This window comes from Haliaeetus albicilla, chromosome 2 (assembly GCF_947461875.1).
Source record: "Haliaeetus albicilla chromosome 2, bHalAlb1.1, whole genome shotgun sequence".
Taxonomy (NCBI): domain Eukaryota; kingdom Metazoa; phylum Chordata; class Aves; order Accipitriformes; family Accipitridae; genus Haliaeetus; species Haliaeetus albicilla.
Genome location: NC_091484.1, coordinates 2,303,946 through 2,317,027, shown reverse-complemented (window position 1 = coordinate 2,317,027; position 13,082 = coordinate 2,303,946). Strand labels below are relative to the sequence as shown.

General features: G+C 44.9%; 1 protein-coding gene across 7 annotated transcripts in view; it reads left to right on the top strand.

The window, feature by feature from the left end:
- Positions 1-3,794: 3,794 nt before the first annotated feature.
- The window catches only part of ZBTB46 (zinc finger and BTB domain containing 46), a 60,867-nt gene continuing 51,579 nt past the window's right edge, over positions 3,795-13,082 (top strand). For 3 of the 7 annotated variants that reach the window (XR_011327898.1, XM_069802481.1, XM_069802523.1), the window contains exons 1-3: positions 3,801-3,935; positions 4,509-4,689; positions 11,197-11,324. The gene's annotated coding sequence lies outside the window, so the exon portion shown is untranslated. Of the gene's footprint in view, positions 3,936-3,986; positions 4,358-4,479; positions 4,690-11,196; positions 11,325-13,082 lie in introns of those variants that run through there. The other 4 variants (XM_069802534.1, XM_069802490.1, XM_069802500.1 and 1 more) reach the window with 4 other exon arrangements.

The following is a 13,082-nucleotide window of genomic DNA, read 5'->3' as shown; positions in this document are numbered from 1 at the left end:
TCAGGGATCCAGAGCTGCCGTGGGGGGTAGGAGCAGAGCCCTGCGAAATGGCTTTCTTCCTGCTGTAGTTAGGGAAGAACAGGCTTTGGTGATTGAGATCCATGCCTACCCTGTACAGAATGTGGACACAAAATGGGGATCACTGCGAGCAGAGCTTACAGATCAGAGACCACTCAGGATTTTTTTTTGTACCTCTATTTCAGAGCACAAAACTTTCGTAGGGGGAAAAAAACTGAGTAATTAGGCCATTTGGGTTTTCTCAACGTCCTTCCAAATTGACCACATCACAAGGACACACCAGAAACCATTTTAATTTATCAAACGTGAAATCTCCTCCAACTGCGATGAATATAAGGTAGAGCAGAGCTGGAGAGAGGAGCCACAATGAGAGTGCTTCAGCATTACTGATGATTTTGCAAATGGGACACAGTACGAATGCAGCAACCCAGGCAGCTTTCCTCTCTCGCTCTTCCCCGGTCCGGTCCCACCTTACCCCAGCACGGGGGACAGCGGGAGGATGGTGCAGGCAAGGGCTGGCTTATTAGCACCCATAAGGACTCCGAGATTGTCTAGTGAGCGATCGCAGAGGTGCAGGGACGCCAAGCAGGCGGCAGAATTCAACGACACGCGCACAAGTCCACGTGCGCTTAATTTGCGCAGCCAGCGACGGCGATTAGACAACCAAGCGTTGGCACGCGGCTTCAGCTCGGCTGTGCCGGTGGCCAGGGGTACGTTTGTGCGCTCTTCGTAAAGAAAGCAAAGGCAACGTGTCGGAGCGATTCCAAGCATTCTTGTGCTACAGGAATATGGCTTTTACCTGTTTTCCCAGTGGCTAAAAACTATCAGTGGTGCGACTAAAGTCCTCACCTCTGGCGGTCTCTGCCTTGATGAAATCTGTGATACGGTGGCACGCAAAGGATGTTGACTCGGGCTGGAAACACATGGTCTTTAATCCCTGACATTTCTCCGAAGAGGTGCACCATTACGCTTTTAAGCTCTCCTTTGCGCATCTTGTTCATGGCACTTTGCCCACCAAAAATCACACGAACTACCCCGATTTTTCCTCCAGCTCGTCTTTTTTCCTATTCTCTTCTTTTTTCCACACGTGTTCTTTCCTTCTTTATGAGGAGAAACCACCTCTCTTCTAAGGACAGGCTGAGCAATTGCAGTGGTTACTCAAATACAATACAAACTTCTAATTAAAGGAGGGGGGGCGGTGACTGGCGAAAGAATATTAAACCTTTTCAAGTCTCCTGAAATCCTTTGTGCGGAACGGCTTTGGGAAACTCGGCCTGCTGCCACCCTCCCCCTCTCGGAGAGCGTTCCCCAGGGCAGTGCCCAGGCTGCAGCTGCTGCTGCTCTGGGGGAGTCAGCCCAGCCTGACACACAAATAAATACTACATAAATAAATACTTTCTTCCAACAAAGACCTGAGGAAGAAACCCTGGGTAGGAGGAGAGGAAGGGAACGTACGTGCTGAAGCCAAGGAGCTTTGGGATAACAGGGGGAGCTCGGTCTCAAATACGGAGGAGTGAGGAAAGGCAGGAGAGCTTACAGCTGCAACCAGGTATAATATAGATTTCATGCAAAATAGATATATTTGCATAAAGATATAGCTCCATTTTCAATCAGCCCCTCTAACCTTCAATCAGCCCCTCTAACCTTCACAATTCATCGTGGAGCCTAAAAAACCAGAAAGACTTAAAGCGCAGAAGGATTTAACACCTGCAGGCGCAGGGGGGATAGCTCCACACAAAAACCGGCTTGAGCATTTAGGGTGGAAAAGGGATTTCGGCTGTTTAGTTCTGGTGTTCTTCACCCACAGGTGACAGAGACTGGAAAATGTGTGTACGAGGCGGCAAACACACAGGATTGTGCATGCAGAAAGAGCAGGCGGCAGCGGGAAACCCCGCCTGGCGACGATTTCGTGTTGCTCAAGTCTAAGAAATTGTGTCCTTCATTGCATTAACAGACAACTTCTGCAAAGTCTTCATTTGCATTTTAATGGAACTCTTTCTAGGAAGGTGCTGCTTGGACTCTGTCACAATATAAAATAAAGAGGTAATTAGAAACACGCTGGAGTTAAAAGACATTTCATTTTCATTAATCAGGTTTATTCATAGTCTTTTCAAAATTAAAGGTATTTAGGGTATGTAGGAGGAAATGGGGGGGAGGAAAACACATGACGGAACATCTGTTTATTTAAATTACAGATTAAAAAGTGGCAAATACACTTTTTGTGAGGGGACGTCCTAGAGATTAAAAGCACCTTGTAGAAACGGATTTGAATAAAGAGTAAGCATAAAAGTCAACTCCAAGGTTTCAACAGTAGGTCTGCCTACTTGAAAGCCAGAGATTAAGAAAATATATTAGGATGAGGGAAAGGAAACCACGGAGGAAGTTTTTAAACCTTAGGCACGCAATTATCCGGGCAATTACTGTGATGACACACCTAAGTCAGTTAGCCATGCGAACAAATGGCCAACCCCAGTTACTTGCACACGTATTACCCCAATTGTGGGCACAATCACAGTATGCAAATTGTGAACAGTTTGCAAACGTTTTATCTGCTGGACCAGCTCCTGCTTTCACAATCCCAACAACCGCACAGATTTCAAGAACGATTCCCTTGCTCGCCACAGCTATCGTACCATCAACATTGACTTCCTCCATGCTGCAGACCTATCCTGTGCTGTTAAGCTCTGTCCTTTGAAATATAGGGCAGTTTCTGTCAGATCCCTCAGCGTGACAGTCAAAAGGGCAAAATCCCGCCCTTTGTGGCAACGAGAGGTTTTTCATCCCCGGATCTGACGGCCGACGAGGAGCTATGATCTCCATTTCGCAGCGGCAGAACCTCATTCTCCAGACCTCCAGCCATTAAGCCGGGCCAGTGCCCCGCTGCCCAGTCAAGTCAAGGGGGCTCTGAAGTCTGCAGGGCTGCAGATCTTTTTTTTTTTTCTCTAGGGGGTTGTGTGAAATACAGCTTATTTCGTAAGAGAGCAGAAAGCGATTTCTCTCCCCCCCGCCCCACCGCCCCGCAAGGTGCCAAAGAGGCTGCAGCACGGCCCCGGCCAGCGGCCCAGCCCCACCGGGATCAGCAAACCCTTCGTCCTTCATCCCGCCTAGCTCCTCGCCCTCACCCGGGCGTGGCTCCCGGGGAGGCCGCGGTGGGCCTGAGGGGATGGATGGATGGATTCACCCCCCCAACGAGGGGAAAACGACCGGCCGCAGCGGCGCGTCCCTTCCTCGGGCCAGGCGCACCTGCCGCCACAGCGAGGGGAAGCAGGAGACGAACCCAGGCGGCCCCTGGGAGGCGGGAGGTCCGGAGAAAGAACGGGACCGAGGGAAAACCGTCCGTCCGTCCGACCGTCCGTCCGCCCTCCCGCCCTCCGCCTCAGCCCTGTCACCGCGCCGTCCCGGCGTGCCCCGCGCGGGCGAGCCCGGGCGCGCGCCCCCGCCCTCCTCTCTCTCCCTCCCTCCCTCCCTCACTTCCGGTGTCCGGCAGTGGCAGAGCCGCCGGCGGCGCCCCCCGCTCCCCCGGCGCAAGGGATAAAGGGGAGGGTGGGAAGGCGGGGAAAAATAGGCGGTGCTTACGGAGGCCCGTGCCCGCCGCCGCCCAATCGTCGGCTGCCGGTGGGGGAGAAGGGGCGGGGGCAAGCGCCGGCACGCGCCGCGCGGCGCCGCCCCGCCGCCCTGCCGCGGGATCGCGCCCCGCGCGCCCGAGGGAGCGGCGGGAGCGCGCCCGGGCGCCCCCCCCACCGCCTTCCCCCCCCCCCCCCCTTCCCTCCCCTCCGCCGGCTTCTCCCCCCCCACACACCCCCGCCCTCCTCCCCCCTTCCCCTTCCACCTCCCCACCCGGGAGGAGAGGCACGGAGTGACCGACGGAGCCACAGCTCCGGCCGCTCCGAGACCCCGCTCTCCTCCATGGGGCCCAGGTAAGCGCGCCGCCGCCGCCCACCCCCCCCTTTCCCGCCCTGCCCCCCCCCGTCTCTCCTCTCCCTGAGGCGAGCGGGGGGTCGCCATGGCCGCCCGCCCCCTGAGGCAGCGGCAGCGGCGGGCCGCCCCCATCCCCGCCGACCCTGAGGCGAGGCGAGGCGGGCAGCGCTCCGGGGGCGGCGGGGAGCACCCCCCCCCCCCCTTTCCCCTTCTTCCCCGCCCGTCTCATTTATTATCGTTATTATCACCCCCTACCCACCCCGGCACCCCCTCCTCGTCCTCCTCCGCCGCGGGCAGAGCCCGCCGCCCGTCGCGGGGGGGAGCGGGGGGCCCGATCGCTCCCCTGCCCGCGGAGGGGGGCACGGTGTGCCTTCTTTGGGACGCGATGTCTTATTTTGGTGTGGGTGGATGGCTTAACTTGGTAAGTGGCAGGGTTTAACCCCCCTCCCCCGGCCCTCCCCTCGCTCCTCCGCCCGCCCCCCCCCCTCCACCACCACCCCCCCCACCCCCCTCCCCGTAACCTCCAAAAGGGGAATTTTCCAGCTGGTAATTTCTGCTGCGTCAACACCCAGCTCAAGGGAGAGGAGAAGAGACAAGGGGGCATTTTAACAGCAGCTCCACTTGCGAATAGCCAGCCTCAATCCCGGCTCCAGCATTAAAACCTTTTCCGCCCCCTAAAAACCAGCATCCGTGCAAGTTGGACCAAGAGTTTGTCAGGAGTGTGGTTCAAAACTGCTTGGAAAAAGGGATGAGGTAATAATACTGGTGAAGCATGTTGTATTTCTCTCTTTCTGCCTGTCTCTCTTTCTCTTTCTCCCTCTCCTCTTCTTCTTCTTTTTTTTTTTTTTTTTTTTTTTTTTTTAAAAAGCCAGGCCTGTTTTGGGTTATTGTCTCCCCCTAAAGCCAGACATAGATCGCCTGGCCTTGCCTCCATTTTAATTGCAGGCTGAAATGGGGGAAGTGACCCTCTTTTTTTTAAAAAAAAAAAAAAACCAACAACAAACCCCAACAAACAAAAAAAAACCTTGAAAAAATAACGCTGTTCCTTTGGGGGGGATAGAGGTGATTTTTCATAAGGCTGTAACAAGTGCAAAAGTGGCTGGAAATGTTTTCTGTCATGCTGGGAAACTAGTGAGGTGTCCTCCCCCCCTCCCCAGAAAAAAGTGTTTGTAAAATTTGGCCGAGGGGAGAAGGAGAGGTGCTGTGAAAGGTGCTGGTAAAAGAAGGGGTTGTGCTGCTGGATTGCCTTTGTGTCTCTGTAAATAGACATGTCAGTTCCCAAAGTAATACAAGTAGTGTCTGATAACTCAATCCCAGATGACAAATAGAGAATGGAGCAGATTTTCAGGACTGTAATAGTGGGAGGATTTCTCTTTTGAAACGGAGGGAAAAAAAACGTTGGTACCTCCTGAGGAGGTTCTTCACCGGCGCGTTATTGTGAAGCTGAGCGTTTGGATGAAATCCGGAGATAGAAACCAATATTTATTTATTTTTACACCTGACGGGGGAAAGATAAACAAAGGAGAGTTTAACAGCTCTTTAATGAATTCCTCATGCTTTTTATTTTGCAATCTCAATGATTCATTTGGCAAGCCTTACAGGACCGGATTATTATCAGCATTGTTTAAAGCCATGCTAATTAGGAGATGTGTTTAGCAAACAGTGGTGTTGTAGACACCTGTACCAAAGTTCTTGCATGCATTTTAATTGCATCACTGGTATCATTTTTAGCATTTAGTCACTGTAATATAGATCTAGGTCTCAGTTCTTGAACTCGATCAAGTATTTATTACAAGTGTGGATTCTCTGTGTACATACAGCAGCCCTGCTACTAATGCATTAAATGTATTTTCTCAAAAAGGGGAGGGCGTATTTTTTCTTTTTCTTTTTTTTTCCCATGTGAGGATTAAAAGGAAAAGCTACGTTATCCAAGAAGAGTGAGAAAAACATAATTTTGAGGAAGAAGCTTGCTGTGACTGGATAGCTCTTCACTTTTATCAATACCTTGCTTGAACATTTTATGTTTTTACAGCATCTTTTAATTGGAAGTAAAATTTGACTTTCCCCTTCTAAATTCCATCTAGCTTCTCTTGCTGTTTGTCAAGTTTTATATTTTGAAATCCTTAGTGATGGAAAAAATGGGTGGAGTGTATTATTAGTCACAATATTTTCAACATGTGTTGAGGAATTATCGCTTTAAGGTGTTTTTTGGGAACTGACAAGAAATGGGTAGAGGAGCCTGTCCCATGGGCTGGAGGGAGAGCTACAAAACAGTACTTAGGGGAGCTCCCAAACGTATGTTCATGAAAATTATTGCGTGGCTTGGTACGCTAGTGGGATAACTGTAACTGAAACAGAAAACTAGTCTTTTGTTTTTGATGCAGCCTGTCCAGGAGGGGGAAACTCACTCACAGCTAAACTTCTCTCGCAGTTGTTTTCATAGACTGTATGTTAGCTTTGGTATAATTGAGTCAATTTTAGTGTGGTACCAAAAAATGGGGTATTCTAATAATCCTAACATTAGGTGTTTATTCACATACTTTAAATGCTGCTTCGTTCTAGAGTGTGTAGGATTGAGCCTTTGAAAACATGACCTGTACACGGGGTTCCTGGAGACTGGAGAAAATGGGCCACTTTCTCCCCGTGGTCTTTGTTTTCTGGGACAGTTGTACAACAGTGGATATGTTCTTCGCAAGAGGAATTTTTTTTTTTTTTTTTTTTATAACTGGAAGTGCTTAGAGGAAAACCAGTTTAGCAGCCCCCCTTCAGCAGTACTCCGTCAAAAGGAAAAATGCCTCATGTTGGAAAGATCTGTTATTTGCTGTTAATACGCCTGCTTTTCCTCTGGTAACGTGTTGTGTTGCTGTGAGGTCGAGCATATTCTTTTTGTCTCTGCTATCCACTTGCATGGATTTTTTTTTTTTTAGATACGTGTTTTTGAAGTTTCTAAGTAAAGTTTCCTGTCCTCCCAGCAGCAGGCTAACACCCAATCCAAACTGCTACTGCTTGCTTTTAGAGCAGAATTATTTCATAAACAGCTCAACCTTTCCCAGGACATTTTCCCCTTCATGTTCTTGCTGGTTTTCCTGGCTGCTCCAGAGCACTCTGTAACGCTCTCTAGACTCCCCCTAAATTGGTAAAAAGCATTCACAGGGGTTTTCCTTGGCTCCTGTGTGTTTAGTTTAATGGGCAAACAAAAGGGCAAAGAGAGGGCTTAGTTTAAGTCTGTGAAGAGCTACCTGCAGTTGTAATGGTTATCCCACATGTCCGCTATAATTCCCAGGAGCCAGCGGTTCGTGTCCGTTCCTGGCTGCGAGCATTACCCTAGAAAATTCTGACACTTTGCACAAAAGGATTAATACAGTGTTTGTATTTTGGTTCTGGCTTACGACCTGCTTGAATATTTTTAAGTGCGTAGCTTACCTGTGTTTTATGTGTGTGATATTTGAAACTTAAAATGTATTAATAGTGAAAGCAAGCATGCTGTGGGGTTGTCTGTAGATAGCAGGGGTCACGTTAGGCGAGAGTACAAGGACCTACCACGGCTGTGAGATAGAGGGAGGTATTTGGTCTGCGTGAAGTACTGCGATGCTACTCCTTGCCTAAGGATCCCCGTGAGCGTTTTTATGATATTTTGGTCAAGTACAATGACAGTCAGGACTCCGGTGTTAAAATTTGTTGCTTCAAAACTTTACTTTATTCCTTCTTGGGGACTTTTTGTTTCACTAGGCGATATGTTTGTGTTACAGCCCCCTTAAATACAACCTTCAGTAGTTGGTTTTCTCCATTCCCTCTAGACCTTTAGTCCTTCAGGCAGGATGAGAAATTAAAGCGTGTATCGCTTGTTGCGGGACTTCTTTCACTTGAGATGCAAGAGGAAAGAATCTCCAACTTCCCTGAACGGTTCAGTAGTTTTCTGGTTCGTGCTGCCTTGGTGTATTTGGATGCACAAGGATGTCCAATTTGGAGGGATAGCTGCTTGGGATTCCGTTCCCATCCTGTAGCTGTTGATCGAACGTACTGGTATCGTAACTGCTTTTTATCAGCCTCCCCTTCTGTGAAGCAGGGGTGCCGGGGTTCTCTTGGCTCTTCCAAAACATTTTCTATTATACTGATGAAAAATCATAGTTGTGCTAAAAACAATTATTCTTCATAAATGCAAACTGGTGTGAAGTCCTTGCTGAATTTCCTATGAGATACGGTGGAGTTCAGAGGCTCGTGGGTGGGGTTTTCTGTCCCTTACCAAGTTAGCTGTGGTGCAGTTATTTTCTGAACAGTTGCTTTAACTTTCTTTCATACCCATATATTTAAGAAGCATCAGACTGCTGTTGAAATGTTGGTTTTGAATAGCTTCCGAGTGCTTCGCAGGCAGGAGGAGATCCTTGACAGTAATTCTAATTAGATGGAAATGTGTTCCACTTTGCGGTGTTTTGTTGCGCGTAGGTAAGGATGTACGTGTGCATTGGAACCAGCAGTGGTGCAGCTGCGGAGAGGAACAGTAGCTTTGCTGAAATGTAACAGGTAGATGCCGAGTTGGAGCTGAAACTCACCTTTTTGCCTTGCATTTTGGGGATGTGGCTTGCTTTTATTCCAGCCCATGCAGTGGTGATCCTTTCTGTCCTGTTACTCACTTGGCTTGTGTATGCATTCAGGAAGAAGAGCATTCTGCAAATGTTGGAAGTTGCCTAGCATTCGCTTTACAGTAAAACTGAGTTGGGGTCATGGTAATGGAGGGAGGCAGCAAGACGTCAGAAATATTCTACAAACACAGCTACTAGCTTGTGTATGGATTAAAATAAACTTAGTAACGAGAATGTCAGAGTGTGTGCCAGGAACTTAGCTGCTTAAGAACCCTACATAGAAAAGTGTCTATAAGGAATATGTTTATACCTGTGTATACTTAAATATGTAGTTATCTTTCCTAATTATTTCCTCGCCATGTGTTGAACAAACTGCTTATTCCGTCCAAGCGAGTTTGCTTCCTGGTATTTCTCACCTTGTGAAAAACATCTCTGCAGAAAGAGTTGATATTTCAGGCGGTTAGCTCACTCTCTTTGAGGAGAGGGTTAAACAAAATTTGCACCTTCTGCACTAATACACCATTGGAGGAAATACCTTTCTGACTAGTGCTCAAATCATGCTACAAAACAGAAGAATTGATGGTCTGTATTAGCCATTAGGTGCTTAAAATACCCAAACCCAAAACCAACTAATTTAAGTACTGATGAACGAAGTACTCGGGACGCAGTACTCCTAAAAGTCCTGCCACTGTAGTATTGGAGAATGAGGTGGTGGCTAAATATAAAGCTAGCTTATTGACTTCCTTCTTATTACCACTGTATCCTTCTTGGCTTCACTCCACCTTTTTTTTTTTTTTTTTTTCTCCCCTTAATAATAGTTGATCAAATCTGGATTATGAGATTTCTACTAAAAAGTAAAAAGGGATACTTACCCAAGGCACTAAGTGCTTGTGCCGCGAATTACACAAACGAAATCAGATTGTTCACAGAGCACCTCATATGTTATCTTTAGCTTTGCACTGGTTGATTTTTTTACTCTTAGATTATTCCTGACTCCTTACGTGTCTTTTCTGTCTCATAGGTGCTCTTTCCCTCGGTTCCTCCCACTGCTATACTTCTCTTTAAAAATTACCTAGTGATTCTTCCTCCTTCTTTGGCTCCCTCCCTTTTTATGTACTGAGTTTGGGAACTTTAGCAAAGATCCCCTAGTTAAAAAGCCAAAAACCAATGAGAAGGTTTTGGGGGAACCATTCTTCAGGGCAATTCCCAGTGTGATAGGCTTGCAGTTCTTTAATCCCCCCCCCCCTTTTTTTTAAGATGCTTTTTATGTTGTTTTTTTGGCCAATAGATGCACAAGGGCAAAGTCGTCTTGGTTAGATTACTTTTGCGACTTTTTTTTTTTTCTTTTAAGTGGAAGCTTAAGATCTTGTAGGCTTTAATGGCACTTGGACAGGTTAAGTGTCAATACTAGCCACAGGCACTCGGATTTTTTCAAGGTGTTTTTTAATTTCACTGCTAGTGTGGCAGATATATCTGTAGCTCAAATCTTACATTTTTTGATATCACCAGACTTCTCAAACCTGGTACCCTGTAAGGTACTTGCTATTTAAGTGCTGGCTAGCTCTTCTGCGTTCTTACTGCGTTCTGCAAGGTCCATGGTGGTGGGTAGAGTTGGATCGTCTCTTGGTGCAGCCAGGTGAGAGAAAGAGAGGAGATCAGAAATAGGGGAATCATGTGAGCAACTGTTTCTGTACCATGATGGAGCTCTCTATGATGGAGAGAGAGGATGAAGAGACAAGCGCATGGACAGAGTTGGAAGTTGCGGGGAAATGAGTAAGTGAAATGGAGAGGAAATACAAAGTGCAGTGGAAATGTTACTGCAAGTAAGCATTTTGAACTAGAAATACACCTAGTGCCCTGTAAGGAAAGGTCCATCCTGTTGTATTAGCAAATTGTTCCCAGTTGGAATATTATATTTTGGGCTGCATAGCTTTTACAGGCATGGAGGATAAAGCTTTTACCTTCTGTTAGGTATTTGCATCTTTTTCTGTACCTTTGTGGATTTTCTTTTTTCAAAATTTTTAAATTCTTGTAAGAGGAGCAAACTGTTTTAGTTAGTACATTTGTGTACACTGCTGTTTAACTTGAGGATGACTCTGGCTTTTGAAGGCTGTGATTCAGTCGAGTTGGGTGGGAATAGAACTCAAATATCTTACTTTTGTATAATGCAGACAGATAATTTTTCTGTAACCTTAGGCAAATATTTTCGTTTGGAGGGGAATCACTGTAACTATAAGGTTAGATTAATACTAACCTCATTTAAAGTGTGTGGATGGCAAGTGTTGCAGAAACATTAACTGAAACTTTACGATGTTTACTAGAGCAGACTATTGTTAAAATAGTTTGAAATCCTCATATAAAGTACTGTTTTTTACAGTGACTTCTCCAAAGCACTTCTGTCTGGAAGCGTAGTCAGAAGTTGTTAATAGTCTTAAAATTTGTATGTTAAGCTCTTTCTTTAACTTAACACAAGGGCTAAAGAATTTTTCCTATATGTCAGAACTTATTGGAATATATTTCCTATATATCAGAATATTTCTTGTTCAAAATGGCAAACAGTCTTGTAAATATGCAATTATTTTAACTGTGGCTTCTAATTATATGACACTGAAGGTTTTTGTATTAAGTTAAAGTTTAGATTTTAATTTTTGCCTCCTATTCTTTCCCTTCCCAAATACAGGACATCTGACGAACCTGTTGGAGCTTGTTACCAGAGACCATTCTCCTCTATTCATTAAATCATGCACTATCCAGCTGTGAAACATTGTGACGTTTATTTTTGCTAACAAGAAACATTTTCAAAGATTGGTAAGTTCTCAGCATTTAAAGATATTTTTGTAATGTGGCAAGGGAAAGAGAAAGAGTAGCTGGATATATATCAACATTGCCATGAGGACTTACAGTTCTTCATAAAATTTGACATAACATTGATAACAAAGGTTCGTTTAGAAATCTTACCCAACTGCAAAAGTTGAAGAAATACCTCTGGCTATTCTCCTGCTCCTACCTTGTGGTAGGGCTGCCTCCATTAATCATGGTCACTTGGTTCTCATCTGTTTGATTGGAAGAGGAAAACAGGTGCAGAGCTCAAAGCAGGAAGAAAAAATTAAGAGCTCTGCAAAACTGTATAGGTCTCAGCTTTACCATTCTTACCAGACTGTTCTGGCTCATTTTGCAACGCTGGGACAGAGGTGTAAATGAGAGTCTTAACAGTAACAGTCCTAAGTCTAAGTGAAACTACGCATTACTTTTAAGCTTTTCTAACAAAGTAATTTCCCATGTGTCTGTGTTGGTCTGGCTCCCTCCCTCCCCCATTTTATTTTTTTAACTGTCTAAATAACAGAACTAAAAGGAGCTAGCCAAAACAATTGCTATGGAGAAGCAATCAGAATTAGAAAAAGGCAAGACTTGGCAGTCTGAAATAGAAATTGAGAACAAAGTCAATGGTATTTGCTTCACTTGGGTCATACTTGTTTTCAAGATTTTCACAGTTCTGCTTGTTGCCATAAGAATGCTTGGCTTTTCCTTATTACTTCATTTGTTTATTAGATATGTTATTTCACCGTTTATAATGACATTAGTTAGTATTGGAAAAGCTTTCTTAATTTTTATCTTCTGATGTTTTCTTTCACAATCTGTTACTACAGAAGGTCAGTCTTGAAATCAACAGTATTGATTTATTGCTTATTTTCATTAAGAGAGCTAATCTGTATATTAGAGATGTCTGAAATGCAGAGATCAGAAATATATGGCAAATACTTTGCTATAACAGCTAATGGTGTATAAACAGTATAAATTTTTGAATAAAGTATAGTCAAAGTTTTAGTTGAAGTTAGGTGTTGTAAGCGTAGTGAATATGTTATTCTGAAGAAAATAAGTCTGTTTTGTGTAAGAAAAACAGGTATACAAGATGATAGTAATAGTTAAAGGTTTCTTATCTGTGAGGACACTATGTGTAGATGAACTATTCCTATTCTTTATACGTTGTAATTGTAAACATTAATGTTTTATCCCAGAAGTCTGTCTGTGAATGTGCCTTACCTAGGCATCTATATTTTATACAGAATATTCAAAATCTTGGGATTGTTTAGTCTCTTAACCTTGAATGGCATCAGTCAGTAGAAACTGGTCATTAAACATTTCAAGAGGAAATTGTCTTGAATAATCCATTGCAAACTTGATTTTTTTTCAGGAGTTGTAGTGGTAGCTTTTTAACCTCAGTATTTGATAGGTCAGATAAGGTGAATTAGTGCCCTTCAGGCCACAAATGTCTCTTTAAAAAGTCATTAAAGTGAGAATGTTTTGAAAAGTTACCAAACAGGAAACACTGTTGTTTCAAGGATCTGTTTGAAGTTTTAGTATCTAAAATTAGAATTTTTCTTCCCATACTTTTAAGGCGTAATTCTTCCTTCTATTATTGCAAAAAACAGGCTTTAATTACCTGCAATGTTTTGATATGCTTTGAGTTAACTTTTTGGGGGGGTTCGTTAGGTCATAAATAGGGGTGTTACAACTGTGAGTTTGGAGGGAAAGGACTTAAATGTACCACTGTTACACAGTAATCTT